This window comes from Ursus arctos, unplaced genomic scaffold (assembly GCF_023065955.2).
Source record: "Ursus arctos isolate Adak ecotype North America unplaced genomic scaffold, UrsArc2.0 scaffold_11, whole genome shotgun sequence".
Lineage (NCBI taxonomy): Eukaryota > Metazoa > Chordata > Mammalia > Carnivora > Ursidae > Ursus > Ursus arctos.
In genome coordinates, this window is record NW_026622775.1 from 64,049,237 (window position 1) to 64,066,495 (window position 17,259).

Here is a 17,259-nt window from a genome sequence, read left to right on the forward strand (position 1 = left end):
CACTTAACCAACTGAGCACCCAAGTGCCCTTATCAATAATTACCTTGACTATAAGTGGACTAAACGCTCCAATCAAAAGACATACAGTGACAGAATGAATAAAAACACAAGACCCACCTATATGCTGCCTACAGAAGACTCATTTAAGACCTAAAGACAGCTGCAGACTGAAAGTGAAGGAATGGAGAAATATTTATCATGGAAATGGATATCTATCAAAAGAAAGCTGCAGTAGCAATACCCATGTCAGTCAAAACAGATTTTAAAACAAAGACTGTAACAGCAGACAAAAAAAAAAGCCACTGTATAATAATAAAGGCGACAATCCAAGAAGAAGATATAACAATTGTAAATATCTACCCACCCAATATGAGAGTACCGAAATGTATAAAACAGTAAGAGACCAAAAAAAAAAAAACCCTAATCAATAGTAATACAATAATAGTAGGGAAATTTATTTTATTTTTTTATTTTTCTAAAGTAAGCTCTACACCCAACATGGGGCTTGAACACACAAATCTGAGATCAAGAGTCACCTGCTATACCGACTGAGCCAGCCAGGTGCCCCAATAATATTAGGGGACTTTAAAACCCCACTTATATCAACTGACAGATCATCCAGTCAGAAAATCAACAAGGAAAAAATGGCTTTGAATGACACATTGGATCAAATGGATTTAGCAGATATATTTAGAACATTCTATCCTAAAACAGTACAATACACATTCTTTTCAAGTGTACATGGAACATTCTCCACAGCAGATCACATATTAGGCCAAAACATAACTCTCAACAAATTCAAAAAGACTGAAATCATACTATGCATCTTTTCTGACCACAACACTACAAAACTAGAAATTAACCACAAGAAAAATCTGGAAAGACCACAAATACATGGAGGTTAAATAACATGCTACTAAACAATGAATGGGTCAACAGAGAATGCAAAGAAGAAATCAAAAAGCACGTGGAAACAAATGAAAATGAAAACACAAGGGTCCAAAACCCTTGGGATGCAGCAAAAGCAAAAAGGGAGGGAAGTTTACAACAACACAGACCTACCTTAAGAAGATAAATCTCAAATAAACAACCTAACCTTACATCTGAAGGAGCTAGAAAAAGAACAAACAAAACCAAAACCCAGCAGATGGAAGGAAATAATAAAGATCAAAGTAGAAATAAATGATTCAGAAACAAACAAACAAAAAACCCAGTAGAACAGATAAATAAACCAGCAACTGGTTCTTTGAAAGGATCAACAAAATTCATAAACCTCTAGCCAGACTCATCAAAAAACAAAGAGAGGGATGACTGCGTGGCTCAGCTGGTTAAGCATCTGGCTCTTGATTTTAGCTTAGGTCATGATCTCAGGGTTGTGAGATCGAGCCCTGCATCAGGCTCTGTGTTTAGCATAGAGTCTGCTCTAAATTCTCTCTTCCTCTCTCTCTGCTCCTCCCCCTACTCTCTCTCTAAAATATTAAAAAAGAGAGAGAGAGAGAAAGGATTCAAATAAAATTACAAATGAAAGAGGAGAAAAACAACCAACACCACAGAAATACAAATAATTGTAAGAGAATGTTACAAAAAACTAATACCAACAAAGTGGACAACGTAGAGGAAATGGATATGTTCCTAGAAACATATAACCTACCAAAACTCAATAAGAAACAGAAAATCTGAATAGATCGATTACCAGCAAGAAGATTGAATCAGTAATCAAAAATAAATAAATAAACTCCCAAAGAATGAAAGTCCACGACCAGATAGCTTCACAGGCAAATTCTACCAAAGATTTCAAGAGTTAACAAAAAAAGAGAACTATAGGCCAATATCTTTGATGAACATCAATGCAAAAGTCCTCACAAAATATTAGTAAACAGAATTCAACAATATATTAAAAAATCATTCACCACAATCAAGTAGGACTTAATCCTGGTATGCAAGGGTGGATTAATATCCACAAATCAATCAACATCATACACCACATCACTAAGAGAAAACACAAAAACCATATTATCAACTCGAAAGATGCAGAAAAAACATCTGACAAAGCACAGCAACTACTAATGATAAAAGTCCTCAACAAAGTAGGTTTAGAGGGAACATACCTCACATAATAAAGGCCATATATGAAAAACCCACAGTGAACATCATATTCAATGGGGAAAAACTGAGAGCTTTTCCCCTACGGTCAGGAATAAGACAAAGATGTCCACTCTTATCAACAGAGTGATACTCTCTTATCAACAGAGTACTGGAAGTCCTAGCCACAGCAATGAGACAACATAAAAAAATAAAAGGCATCCAAATTGGTAAGGAAGAAGTAAAACTTCCACTATTTGCAGATGACATGTTACTCTACATAGAAAACCCTAAAGACTACACCAAAAAACTACAAGAACAGATAAATGAATTCAGTAAAGTTGCAGGATATAAAACAAATGCAGAGAAATCTTGCATTTCTATACACCAATCAATGAAGCAGCAGAAAGACAAACTAAGAAAACAGTCCCATTTATCACTGCATCAAAAATAATAAGATCCTTGGGATAAATCTAATCAAAGAGGTGAAAGACCTGTACTCTGAAAACAATAAACACTGATGAAAGAAACTGAAAATGACACAAAGGAATGGAAAGATATTCCATGCTCATGGATTGGAAGAACAAATATTGTTAAAATATTTATACAACCCAAAGCAATCTACACATTTAATGCAATCTCTACTAAAATACCAACAGCTTTTTTCACAGAACTAGACCAAAAAATCCTAAAATTTACATGGAACCATAAAAGACCCTGAATTGCCAAAGTAATTTTGAAAAAGAAAACCAAAGCTGGAGGTATCACAATTTTGGACTTCAATTTATACTATAAAGTTGCCGTAATCCAAACAGTATGGAACTGGCACAAAAACAGACACATAGATCAATGGAACAGAATAGAAAACCCAGAAATGAACCCACAACTGTATGGTCAATTAATCTTCAACAAAACAGGAAAGAATATACAATGGGAAGAAGACAATCTCTTGAACACATGGTGTTGGGAAAACTGGACAACAACGTGCAAAAGAATGAAATTGGACCACTTTTTTTATACCATCCACAAAAATAAACTCAAAATGGATTAAAGACCTAATCCAAATGTGAGACCCTGAAACCATAAAAGTCCTAGAAGAGAGCACAGGCAATAAAGTCTCTGGCCATCAGCTGTTGCAACATTTTTCTAGATATGTCTCCTGAGGCAAGGGAAACAAAAGCAAAAATAAACTATTGGGACTACATCAAAATAAAAACCTTCTGCACAGCAAGAGAAACAATCAACAAAACTAAAAGGCAACCTATGGAATAGGAGAAGATATCTGCAAATGACATATCTGATATAAGATTAGTATCCAAAATATATAAAAGAACTTACACAAATCAACAACCAAAAAACAGACATCCAATTAAAAAATGGGCAGAAGACATGAAGAGACATTTTTCCGAAGAAGACATACAGATGGCTAACAAACACATGAAAAGATGCTCAACATCACTCACCATCAGGAAAATGCAAATTGAAACTACAATATCACCTTACACCTGTCAGAATGGCTACAATCAAAAACATTAAGAAACAACAAATGTTGACAAGGATGTGGAGAAAAAGGAACCTCTTGCACTGCTGGTGGGAAAACAAACTGGTGCAGCCACTGTAGAAAACAGTATTGGAGGTTCCTCAGAAAGTTAAAAATGGAACTATCCTATGATCCAATAATTATGCTATTGGGTATTTACCAAAAAAATACAAAAATACTGGTTCAAAGGGATACACGCAGCCATACGTTTGTAGCAGCATTATTTACAACAGCCAAATTATGGAAGCAGCCCAAGCGCCCATCAACAGATGAATGTATGAAGAAGATGTGGGGTGTGTGTGTGTGTGTGTGTGTGTGTATACATATATACAATATAATGGAATATTATTTAGCCATAAAAAAGAATGAAATCTTGACATTTGCAATGACATGGATGGAACTAAAGAGTATAATGCTAGGTGAAATAAGCCAGTCAGAGAAAGACAAATACCATATACCATATGAGATTTCACTCAGATGTGGAATTTAAGAAACAAAACAAACAAAGGAAAAAGAGAGAGAGAAGCCAAGAAACAGACTCTTAACTATTGAGAACAAACTGATGGTTATCAGTGGGGAGGTACGGGGTGAAACAGGTGAAATAAGTGATGGGGATTAAGAAGTGCACTCTTTGTGATGAACACGGACTTGCTGAAACACTATTATACACCTAAAACTAATATAACACTTTATGCTAACTAAACTGGAATTAAAATAAAATAAAAATGAATATATTTAGACAACTATGAAAAGCCTTCCCTTATGTATATAAGGTGACCCCAGAATTTAACGTTCAAACAGAGACACTCTTTTAAGTGCAAAAGGGTGCTATTAATAACTATACTGGAACAAGAGGCATAAATTGATACTTGAAGACAAACTGTCCAGATATAGTTACCTGTTTATGTACTCTAAGAAAAGGGAATAAACTAAAACACTGAAATGTAAAAAAAATAATCATCATCCCTACCTTTTAGAAGTATAAACTGAGATTTTTATAGAGAAAACAATTTATCCGGAATTTGCTTAAAAGCAAAACAGGATGAGGGGCGCCTGGGTGGCGCAGTCGTTAAGCGTCTGCCTTTGGCTCAGGTCGTGATCCCAGGGTCCTAGGATGAAGCCCTGAATTGTCAGGCTCCCTGCTCAGCAAGGAGCCTGCTTCTCCCTTTTCTTCTGCCTGCTGCTCCCCCTGCTTCTACATGCTCTCTCTCTGACAAATAAATAAATAAAATCTTTTTTAAAACACACACACACAAAGAAGGGCATTACATAATGAAAAAAGGGTCAATCTGATAAGAGGATATAATATGCATAAATATTTATGCACCTAACATAGGAGCACCTAAATATTAAAAACAAATACTAATGGATATAAAGAGAGAAACTGACATAATACAATAACAGTAGGGAACATCACACTCCCAATTACATCAATGCATAGATGATCTAGACAGAAAATCCGTAAGTAAACATTGGCCTTAAACGACACACTGGACAGAGAGACTTAACAGATACATACAAAACATTTCATCACAAACTGCAGGATACACATTTTTTTTTCAAGTACAGATGGAACATTCTCCTGGAGAGATCACATGTTAGGCCACAAAACAAGTCTCAGTAAATTCAAGAACACTGAAATCATATCAAGCATTTTTTCCAATTATAACAGTATGAAACTAGAAATTAGTTACATGAATACTGGAAAACACACAAATATGTGCACACTAAATAACATCAATGAAGAAATCAAAGACAAAATTTAAAAATACCTTAACACAAATGAAAATAGAAACACAACTTGGCAAAATAAATGGGACAAGAAAAAGCAGTTTTAAGAGGAAGTTCATAGAACTACATGCCTACCTCAAGAAACAAACAAAATTCCAAATAAACAATCTAATTTTACATGTAAAGGAATTAGAAAAGAACAAAATAAGCCCAAAGTTAGTAAAAGTAAACAAATAATAAAGATCAGAGCAAAAATAATGAATAAGAGGCTAGAAAAACAACAGAAAAGATGAATGAAAATAAAAGCTAGTTCTTTGAAAAGATAAACAAAATCAATAAACCTCTAGCCAGACTCATCAAGGAGGGAAAAAGCATCCAAATAAATAAAATCAGAAATGAAAGAGAAGTTAAAACTCACACCACAGAAATATAAAGGATCATAAGAAACTTACAATTCTATATCAACGAATTGGAAAACATAGGAAAATGGATAAATTCCTGGAAACACAACCTTCCAAGACTGAATAACAAAGATATGGAAAAATCTGAATTGACCAATTACAAGTAACTGAAATTGAATCAGTAATTTTAAAACTCCCAAAAAACATTAGTCCAGAACCAGACGGTTTTACAGGTAAATTCTACAATATATATAAAAGAACAGTTACTACCTAATCTTCTCAAATTATTCCCAAAAACTAAAGAAGGAAAGCTTCTAAACTCATTTTATGATGTCGGTATTAACCTGATACCAAAACCCAGAAAAAGACACAAAAAAAGGAGTAAATTACAGGCCAATATCCCTAATGAATGCAGACGCAAAAATTTTCAACAAGATATTACCAAACTGGGGACAGAGGTAAGATGGTGAAGGACTAGGGGACACTAACTTCATCTGGTTCCTGGAATTCAGCTAGTTATCAGGTCATTCTGAACACCTGCGAACTCAACCGGCAACCTGAGAAAAGAATTGCTACAATTCTACAAATAGAAAAGCAATCACTTTTTCCAAGGTAGGAGGTGTGGAAAAGTGAATCTGAGGCAATATATCATTGGAAGATCACCTGCAGGGGGAGGGAACCTCTGTAAGCCTGGTACCAGAAAGCAATATAAGCAGCGGAGAGCAAAAAAGGAACTTTTAGAAGTCTGCTCTGGCAGGGGATGCCCCTGCCTGAAGGGTGCTCAGGTGGCAAAGTGGGGCAGACTCCCAGGTGGGACAGTGTGGTCTCAAGATATCTGGGCTCACAAACAGAACGGGGGTGCCTGAGTGTGGCAGAGTTCCCAAGCCTTGGAGCAGGGAAGCAGCTGCAAATAGTGAGCCCAGGTGTGGGCTTTGTGCTCAATGTTGCCATAAACAGCAAATGAGGACCCAGTCCAGTGACTGCTCTCCAAGCAGGGGCCCAGCAAGGGGCAAAACTGTGGCAAGTCCCCACTCCCTCCCCCAGGAGGAGCAGCGCTGGCGCGTACCACAAAAGTCCATAACGTTTGTAGACTTGAAACAGGGTCGCATGCCTGAGATAAAAACACTCAGTCTCAGGCTGGGTGAACACTGAGTGCGGACAGAAACCAGGGAGACAAGAGTGATTGACTGCTTTTCCGTGAGGACACACTGAAGAGTCGGGGGGCACAAACTTTCATCTCCAGGGCTGGAGATTGGGAAGCTGCAGTTTTCATCCCCCAAATCAGTGCTGAAAGCCTTCGGAGAACAAAAAGCTACACAGAGCAATCCAGAGCCACTTACACTGAGCCCGGCCGCCTGGCAAGGGGGATACAATTCCACCCAGGTAAAGACACCTAAGAATCAGCCCAACAGGCCCCTTCCCCAAAAACCAGCAGGAACTTCAGCTAATATCAAGTTTACTGATCACAAAGAACTGCAAAACTCCTGCACTAGGGGAAATTAGTATATAGAATTCATGGTTTTTTCTCACAATTCTTTAGTCTTTCAGTTTTAAGTTTCTTTCCTTTTCAGCTAATTCATTTTGTCAACTCTTTCCCTTTTTTAATTTTCATTTTTACATTTATGTGATATATATATTTCATTTTTGGCTTCCTTTCATTGTGTCAATTTTATTTTTGTATATGTATGTAAGTTTTCCTTAATTTACAATTTTGGGATCTAGTTTCTTCTAACAGACCAAAATGCACCCAGGATCTACTTTAATGTTCTGTTCTGTTCACCTCCTGTTTGATTTCATTCTCTTTTTTTTCTTTTTTGGCTTCTGATCTTTTCTGATTGTAGTATATTTTTTTCTGGTGTCATTGTTCCTATTTTTCTATTTTTTTTCTCTCTTTTACCTATTCCTCTCTGGACATAATGACAAGATGGAAGAACTCACTGCAAAAAAAGAGAACAAGTGGCAGTACTCATTGACAGGGATTTAATCAATATGGGTATAAGTAAAATGTCAGAACTAGAATCCAAAACAACAATTATAGGGGTGCCAGGGTGGCTTAGTCATTAAGCATCTGCCTTCAGCTTGGGTCATGATCCCAGAGTCCTGGGATCAAGCCCTGCATCAGGCTCCCTGCTCAGCAGGAAGCCTCCTTCTCCCCTCTCCCACTCCCCCTGCTTGTGTTCCCTCTCTCGCTGTGTCTCTCTCTGTCAAATACAAAAAAAAAAAAAAAAACCTTTAAAAAAACAATAACAGCAACAACAATTATAAAGGTACTAGCTGGGCTTGGGAAAAAACAAAACAAAACACAGAAGACCCTAGAGAATCCCTTACTGGAGAAATAAAAGAACTAAAATCTAAACAGGTCAAAATCAAAAAGGTTATTACTGAGATACAATAAAAAATGGAGGCTTTAATTGGTAAGATAAATGAGGCAGAAGAAAGAGTCAGTGATACAGAAGACAAAATAATGGAGAATAAAGAAGATGAGAAAAAGAGATAAACAACTACTGGATTATGAGGGGAGAATTTGAGAGATCAGTGATACTATAAAGTGAAACAATATTAGAATAATTGGGATCCCAGAGGAAGAGGAAAGAGGTGGGGTGGTTGAAGGTTTATTTGAGCAAATTATACCTGAGAACTTCCCTAATCTGGGGAAGGAAACAGACATTCAAGTCCAGGAGATCCAGAGAAACCCCCCATCAAAAGTCAATAAAAAATAGGCAACATACAATAGTGAGGTTTGCAAATCTCAAAGACAAAGAGACAATTCCGAAAGCAGCTCAGGACAAGAGATCCATGACCTACAAGCACTGAAACATAAGGCTGGCAGCAGACCTATCCACAGAGGCCAGGCAGGCCAGAAAGGTCTGGAATGATATATTCAGGATGCTAAATGAGAAAAATATGCAGCCAAGAATACTTTATCCAGCAAGGCTGTCATTCAGAATAGAAGGAGAGATAAAGAACTTCCAGGACAAACAGAAACTAAAAGAATTTGTGATCTCTAAACCAGCCCTGCAAGAAATATTAAGGGGATCCTTTAAGCAAAGAGAGAGCCCTAAAGTAACACAGACCAGAAAGGAACACAGACAACAGACAGAAAGAGTGACTTTACAGGTAACACAATGGCACTAAATTCATATCTTTCATTAGTTACTCTGAATGTAAATGGGCTAAATGCTCCAATCAAAAGACACAGGATATCAGATCAGATAAATAAAACAAGACCCACTGATGTGCTGTCTATAAGAGACTCATTTTAGACCCAAAGATACCTCCAGATTGAAAGTAAGGGGGTGGAGAACCATTTATCATGCTAATGGACAAGAAAAGAAAGCTGGGGTAGCAATCTTTAAATCAGACAAATTAGATTTATTTATTACTGAAGACTGTAATAAGACATGAAAAAGGACACTATATCATAATTAAAGGGTCTATCCAACAAGAAGATCTAGCAATTGTAAATATTTGAGCCCCTAACTTGGGAGCAGCCAGTTATATAAACCAATTAATAACAAAATTAAAGAAACACATTGATAATAATACAATAATAGTAGGGGACTTCAACACCCCACTCACTGCAGATCATCTAAGCAGAAGATCAACAAGGAAACAAGGGCTTTGAATGACACACTGGACCAAATGGACATCACAGGTATATTCAGAGCATTTATCCTAAAGCAAAAGAATACACATTCTTCTCGAGTGCACATGGAACATTCTCTAGAATAGATCACATACTGGGTCGGAAATCAGGTCTCAACGAGTACTAAGTGATTGGGATTTTTCCCAACATATTTTCAGACCACAATGCTCTAAAACTTGAACTCGGGGTGCCTGGGTGGCTCAGTTGGTTAAGCGGCTGCCTTTGGCTCAGGTCATGATCCCAGGGTTCTGGGATCAAGCCCTGCATTAAGCTCCCTGAGTGGTGGGGAGTCTGCTTCTCCCTCTCTCTGCTCCCCCGTTCATACTCTCTCTTTCAAAAAAACAAACAAAACAAAAAACAAAATCTGAACTCAATCACAAGAGAAAATTTGGAAGGAACACAAATACATGGAGGATACAGTGTCCTACTAAAGAATGAATGAGTCAACCAGGAAATTAAAGAATTTAAAAAATTCATGGAAACAAATGAAAATGAAAACACAACTGTTCAAAATCTTTGGGATGCAGCAAAGGTAGTCCTAAGAGAGAAGTATATAGCAATACAAGCCTTTCTCAAGAAACAAGAAAGGTCTCAAATACACAACCTAACCTTACACCTGAAGGAGCTAGAGAAAGAACAGGAAATAAAGCCTAAACCCAGCAGAAGAAAAATAATAAAGAAGAGAGCAGAAATCAATGAAATAGAACTGAAAAGAACAGAACAGATGAATGAAACGAGGAGCTGGTTCTTTGAAAGAATTAGGAAGATTGATAAACTTATCAAAAAGAAAAGAGAAAGGACCCAAATAAATAAAATCACGAATGAAAGCGGAGAGATCACAACCAACACCAAAGAAATACAATTATATGATCATATTACGAGCAACCATATGCCAACCAATTAGGCAATCTAGAAGAAACAGATGCATTCCAAGAAACGTATAAACTACCAAAACTGAAACAGGAAGAAATAGAAAACCTGAGCAGACCCATAACCAGCAAGCAAATTGAAGCAGTAATCAAAAATCTCCCACAAACAAGAGTCCAGGGCCAGATGGTTTCCTGGGGGAATTCTACCAAACATTTAAAGAAGAATTAATACCTATTCTTCTGAAGCTGTTTCAAAAAATAGAAATGGAAGGAAAACTTCCAAAGTCATTCTATGAGGCCAGCATAGCCCCCAAAACCAAAGACCCCACCAAAAAGGAGAATTACAGACCAATATCCCTGAAGAACATGGATGCAAAAATTCTCACCAAGATACTAGCCAATAGGATCCAACAGTACATTAAAAGCTTACTCACATGACCAAGTGGGATTTATTCTTGGGCTGCAAGGGGGGGTTCAACATTTGCAAATCAATCAATGTGACACACTATGTTAATAAAAGAAATGACAAGAACCATATGATCCTCTCAACAGATGCAGAAAAAACATTCAGCAAAGTACAGCACCCTTTCTTGATTAAAACTCTCCACAGTGTAGGGATAGAGGGAACATACCTCAATATCATAAAAGCCATATATAAAAAGCTCACAGAGAGTATCATTCTCAATGGGGAAAAACTGAGAGCTTTTCCCCTAAGGTCAGGAACACAGCAGAGATGTCCACTATCACCACTGTTGTTCAACAGGGCACTAGAAGTCCTAGCCTCAGCAATCAGACAACAAAAAGAAATAAAAGGCATCCAGATCAGTAAAGAAGTCAAATCTCATTCTTTGCAAATGACATGATACTCTATATGGAAAACCCAAAAGACTCCACCCCAAAATTGATAAAACTCATACAAGAATTCAGCAAAGTGGCAGGATATAAAATCAATGCACAGAAATCAGTTGCATTTCTACAGACTGACAATGAGACTGAAGAAAGAGAAATTAAGGAATCAATCCCACTTACAATTGCACCAAAAACCATAAGATATCTAGGAATAAACCTAACCAAAGAGGCAAAGGATCTGTACTCTGAAAACTATAGAACACTTATGAAAGAAATGGAAGAAGACACAAAGAAATGGAAAAACATTCCATGCTCATGGACTGGAAGAACAAATATTATTAAAATGTCTACGCTACCCAGAGCAATCTACACATTCAATGCAATCCCTATCAAAATACCATCAACATTTTTACAGAGCAAGAACAAATAATCCTAAGATTTGTATAGTACCAGAAAAGACCGCAAATAGCCAAAGGAATGTTGAAAAAGAAAACCAAAGCTTGTGGCATCAGAATTCCAGACTTCAAGCTATATTATAAAGCTGTAATCATCAAGACAATACAGTACTGGCACAAAAACAGACATATAGATCAATGGAACAGAACAGAGAACCCAGAAATGGACCTTCAACTCTATGGTCAACTAACCTTCGACAAAGCAGAAAAGAATATCCAACGGAAAAATGTCTCTTCAACAAATGGTGTTGGGAAAAATGAACAGTCACATGCAGAAGAATGAAACTGAACCATATCTTTACAGCATACACAAAAATAGACTCAAAATGGATGAAAGACCTCAAAATCCTAGAGGAGAACACAGGCAGCAACCTCTGTAACCTCGGCTGCAGCAACTTCTTGCTAGACACGTCTCCAAAGGCAAGGGAAAAAAAACAAAAATGAACTACTGGAACTTCATCAAGATAAAAAGCTTTTGCACAACAAAGGAAACAGTCAACAAAACCAAAAGACAACCTACAGAATGGGAGAAGATGTTTGCAAACGTCTTATCAGATAAAGAGCTTGTATCCAAAATCTATAAAGAACTTATGAAACCCAACACTCAAAAAACAAATAATCCAGTCAAGAAATGGGCAGAAGACATGAAGAGACATTTCTCCGAAGACATACAAATGGCCAACAGACACAGAAAAATGCTCAAAATCACTCATCATCAGGGAAATACAAAACCACAATGCAATACCACCTCACACCAGTTAGAATGGCTAACATTAACAAGAAAGGAAACAAATGTTGGCCAGGAGGTGGAGAAAAGGGAACCCTCTTACACTGCTGGTGGGAATGTAAGCTGGTACAGCCATTCTGGAAAACAGTATGGAGGTTCCTCAAAAAGTTAAAAATACAACTACCCTGTGACCAGGCAATTATACCACTAGATATTTCACCAAAAGATACAAATGTAGTGATCCGAAGGGGCACCTGCACCCCAATGTTTATAGCAGCAATGGCCACAATAGTCAAACTATGGAAAGAGCCCAGATGTCCACCAACAGATGAATGGATAAAGAAGATGTGCCATATATATGCCATATATATACATGTGTATATACATATACATGTATACACACACACACAATGGAATATTAATCAGCCGTCAAAAAAAGAAAGAAAGAAATCTTACCATTTGCAGTGACATAGATGGAACCAGAGGATATTATGCTAAGTGAAATAACTCAATCAGAGAAGGACAATTATCATATGGCTTCACTCATATGTGGAATTTAAGAAACAAAACAGAGGATCATAGGGGAAGGGAGGGAAAAATAAAATAAGATGAAATCAGAGAGGGAGACAAATCATAGGAGACTCGACTACAGGAAACAGACTGAGGGTTGCTGAAGGGGAGAGGGTAGGGGGATGGGTATCTGGGTGAGGGGTATTAAGGAGGGCACATGATGTAATGAGCACGTTATATAGAACTGAAGAATCACTGAACTCTATCTCTGAAACTAATAATACACTATATGTTAAATTAACTGAATTTAAATAAAAATTTTTTAAAAAGATATTAACAAACTGCATTCAACAATACATTGAAATGATCATACACCACAATCAAGTGGTATTTATTCCAGGAATGCAAGAATGGTTCAACATCCACAAATCAATCAACATAATACACCACATTAAGAAAACAAAGGATAAAAATCAGATAATCATTTCAATAGATGCAGAAAAAGCCTATGACAAAATTCAACATCCATTTATGGTAAAAACTCTCAACTAAGTGGGCATAGAAGGAAGGCACCTCAACATAACAAAGGCCACACATGACAAACCCACAGCTAGCATCACACTCAATGGTGAAAAGCTGAAAGTTTTTCCTCCTAAGATCAAGAATAAGACAAGGATGTCTACTTGTGCCACTCATTCAACATATTATTGCAAGTCCTAGCCATAACAATCATGCAAGAAAAAGAAATAAAGGGCATTCAAATTGAAAAGGAAGAAGTAAAATACTATTTGCAGATGATGTGATTACTATATTTAGAAAACTCTAAAGACCTGACCAGCAAACCACTAGAATAAATGAATGCAGTGAAGTAGCAGGATACAAAATTAACATAAAAATTAGCATTTCTATACAGTAATAAGGAGTGATCAGAAAGAGACATAAAGAAAACATCCACATTTACAATTGTATCAAAAAGAATAAAATGTCACTTTTATTCTTGCCTCTGCTCTCTGCTGATGTGCTGTGTTGGGGGTTCCAGAATGGTAAGTGGTTCGGGATACACAGCCTCTTGGGCACCAGGCAGGACACGAGGGCAGGGGTGTGTGGCTGTAGCTGGGATGGGTCTGAGGATCCCTTGACCTGAATGTGTGGGAGGCAGCAGCCTGGCCTAGGCCATGATGTCCATGGGACCCCAAGAGGCCCCAAGAGGCTCCCCAGTCTGCGATCCCATGCCAGGATATACGGAGATTGGTTTGAACGCATTTTAGTTTACTGGTCATCAGCTGTATGCCAGGGAGTTTTTAATGTAAGCAGAGATTTCTACCATATGAAAGAGAGGCCTCACTGTATAACTGCCATGTGTGCCTGCCCTTTCACAGCGTGAAATCAAGTCAACGTACAAAGTAAAGTGCATTTAAGGTTTAGATCTTGATAACTGTTCCAAGTTGTAAAACTTTGCAAAAATCAAATTATTATCAACTTTGCAGGTGAAGATGGATGCTTGAAACACAGACTGCTGCTAAACGAATGCTTCCTGGGAGCACAAAAGGTGACCTAAGGATGTCCCCAGAAAAAAATCTGAAAACTTGATCTTCACAAGAGCTTCTTGGATCATTTAAAATTTCCAGAAGTCTGAGGGGTACTAAAACTATTGCTTTTGGACAGTCCATAAATATACATTTAAAACAGTGGGACTATGAATAAATATTTCAGTAAGCTTCTTGGAAAAAAAGAAAGAATAAAATACCTAGGAATAAATTTCACCAAGAAGGTAAAAGGCATGTACTCTGGACAGTCACATACAAAAGAATGAAACTGGATCCTTATCTTACACCATACACAAAAATAAATTCAAAATGGATTAAAGATCCATAAATGTAAGATCTGAAACCATAAAACTCCTAGAAGGAAATACAGGTAGTAAGCTATCTGACATCAGTCTAAGCAATATTTTTGGATCAGTCTCCTCAGCAAGGGCAAGCAAAACTAAAATAAACAAATGAGATTATATCCAACCAAAAAGCTTTTGCACAGCAAAGGAAACCATCAACAAAATGAAAAGGCAATTAGAAAATGGGAGAAGATATTTGCAAATCATACATCTGATAAGGTGTTAATACCAAAATACACAAATAATTTATAAAATTTAATATCAAAGAACCAAACAACCTGATTAAAAAATGGACAGAGGACTTGAATAGCCATTTTTCCAAAGAAGACATACAGATGCCCAAAAGGGACATGAAAAGATGCTCAACATCATTAATCATCAGGGAAATGCAAATCAAAATCACAATGAGATATCACCTCATACCTATCAGATCGTGTATTATCAAAAAAGACAAAAAATCACAAGTGTTGGTGAGGATGTGAAGAAAAGAGTACATCGTGAGAAGGTAAAGTGGTGCAGCCATAATGGAAAACAGCATGGAAGTTCCTCAAAAAAATTAAAATAGAACATACCATCCAGCAATTCCACTTCTGTGTATTTATGCAAAGAAAACAAAAACAGCAGTTTGAAGAGATATACACACTTCCATGTTCACTGTAGCATTTTCACAATAGACGAGATTATGGAAGCAATCAAAGTGTCCATCAACAGATAAATGGATAAAGATGTGGTGTATATATATACAATGGAGTATCACTCCATAAAGAATGAAATCTTGCCACCTGAGACAACATGGATGGACCTAGAGAGTATAATGCTAAGTGAAATAAGTCAGACCCAGAAAGACAAATACTGTATGATTTCACATGTACGTAATCTAAAAAACAACATAAATAAAAGAGAAACAGACTCACAGATACAAGAAACAAACTGCTAATTACCAGAGGGGGCCTGGGTCGGGGTAGGGGTGGGCAGAATAGGTAAAGGGTATTAAGATGTACAAATTTCCAGTAACAAAATAAATAAGTCATGGGATTATAATGTACAGCATTGGGAATATAATCGATAATATTGTAATAACTTTGTATGGTGACAGATACAATCAGATGTATTGTGGGGATCACTTCACGATATATAAAAATATCAAATCACTGTGATGTACCCCCGAAACCAATGGGCTATATGTCATTTACACATTAAACAAACAAACATGAATTAGAACATGTCTCTCCCCTCAAAAATTTTCAGTGGCTTCGCATTGTACTCCCAGGCTCTTCATAACTAGATCCTGACCAGCGATCTAATCTCATTTGCTATCACTGTTCCACTTCCTTCCTCAACGTTAGCTACACTGGCCTCCTTTCAGTTCCTTAACTACACCAAGCTCTTTACTGCCTCAGAACTTTTACACCTGCCATTCTTTTAGTCTTAAAGGCTCTTCCCCAGGGTTTCTCTGGCTGACTCTCACCCTTGAGTTCTTAACTTTCTTGCTATTCCTATTTAAAGTAGTTTCTTACCCCCTGACACTTTCTGGCATTGATCTATTGATTTCATTCATAATATCTTTCATTTAATTCTTGAGGAGAGGAATCTCATTTGCTTGGATCGCTGCCATATCACCAGTACCCAGCAGAGGGTCTGGCACACTATAAGTACTCAATAAATATCTCTTAAATAAATGAATTATATCACCGATCATTTTCTCATTCTACTTTCTACTTGATTTCCCATGAAACCGTACTTCCTGGTATTCTACCTATTACCCTGACTTGTTCTTCCTTTCTGCTTTGTTAGCACCCCGTATTTCTCCATCCTCGCATGGAAAATTATCCCCTAAAGTTTTCAACATAACCTGGTAATGAATCCATCCACTTAAATGGCTTCAACCCCCAGAGCTATTACTCCAACCCTAGCCTTTCTGCTCTGCACTAGTAGACCAACATTTCCAACTCCCTAAAGGATACCTCTCCTAGGAAACTATCACTAGACTAGACTACACTCCTATCACCGTCATAATTCCAAATATTTCATCCTTCCAATAACTTTCAGTTCTGCCCATGATACTACATTCTCCCAGTCTTACCAACTAGAAACAATGAGATATATAGGGAAGAGTATAGAACTCAGGGCTAGCCAGACCTGGATCAAATCCCAGCTTTGTAAGCTATTAGATGGTCACTTAACCATTCTGAGCCACAATTCCTCATCACTAAAAAAATAACAGTCATGCTAAGGATTGTTGTGAGAATTAGAAATAGTAAATAAAAAAATAACCTGCACAATATCTGACATATAATAGGCTATTTACTAGCCACAGGTCTTACAATTATTTTTATTTTTTAAAAAGATTTGAGAGAGAGAGAGAGCACGAGTGGGGGGCAGAGGGAGAGAGAATCTCAAGCAGACTCTGCACTGAGCATGGAGCCTGATGTAGGGCTCGATCTCATGACTCTGAGATCACAACCTGAGCTGAAACCAAGAGTCAGACGCTTAAACAACTGTGCCACCCAGGTGCCCCTCAGAGTTATTTTTAATTCCCCCGACTGCTTACATCCGTA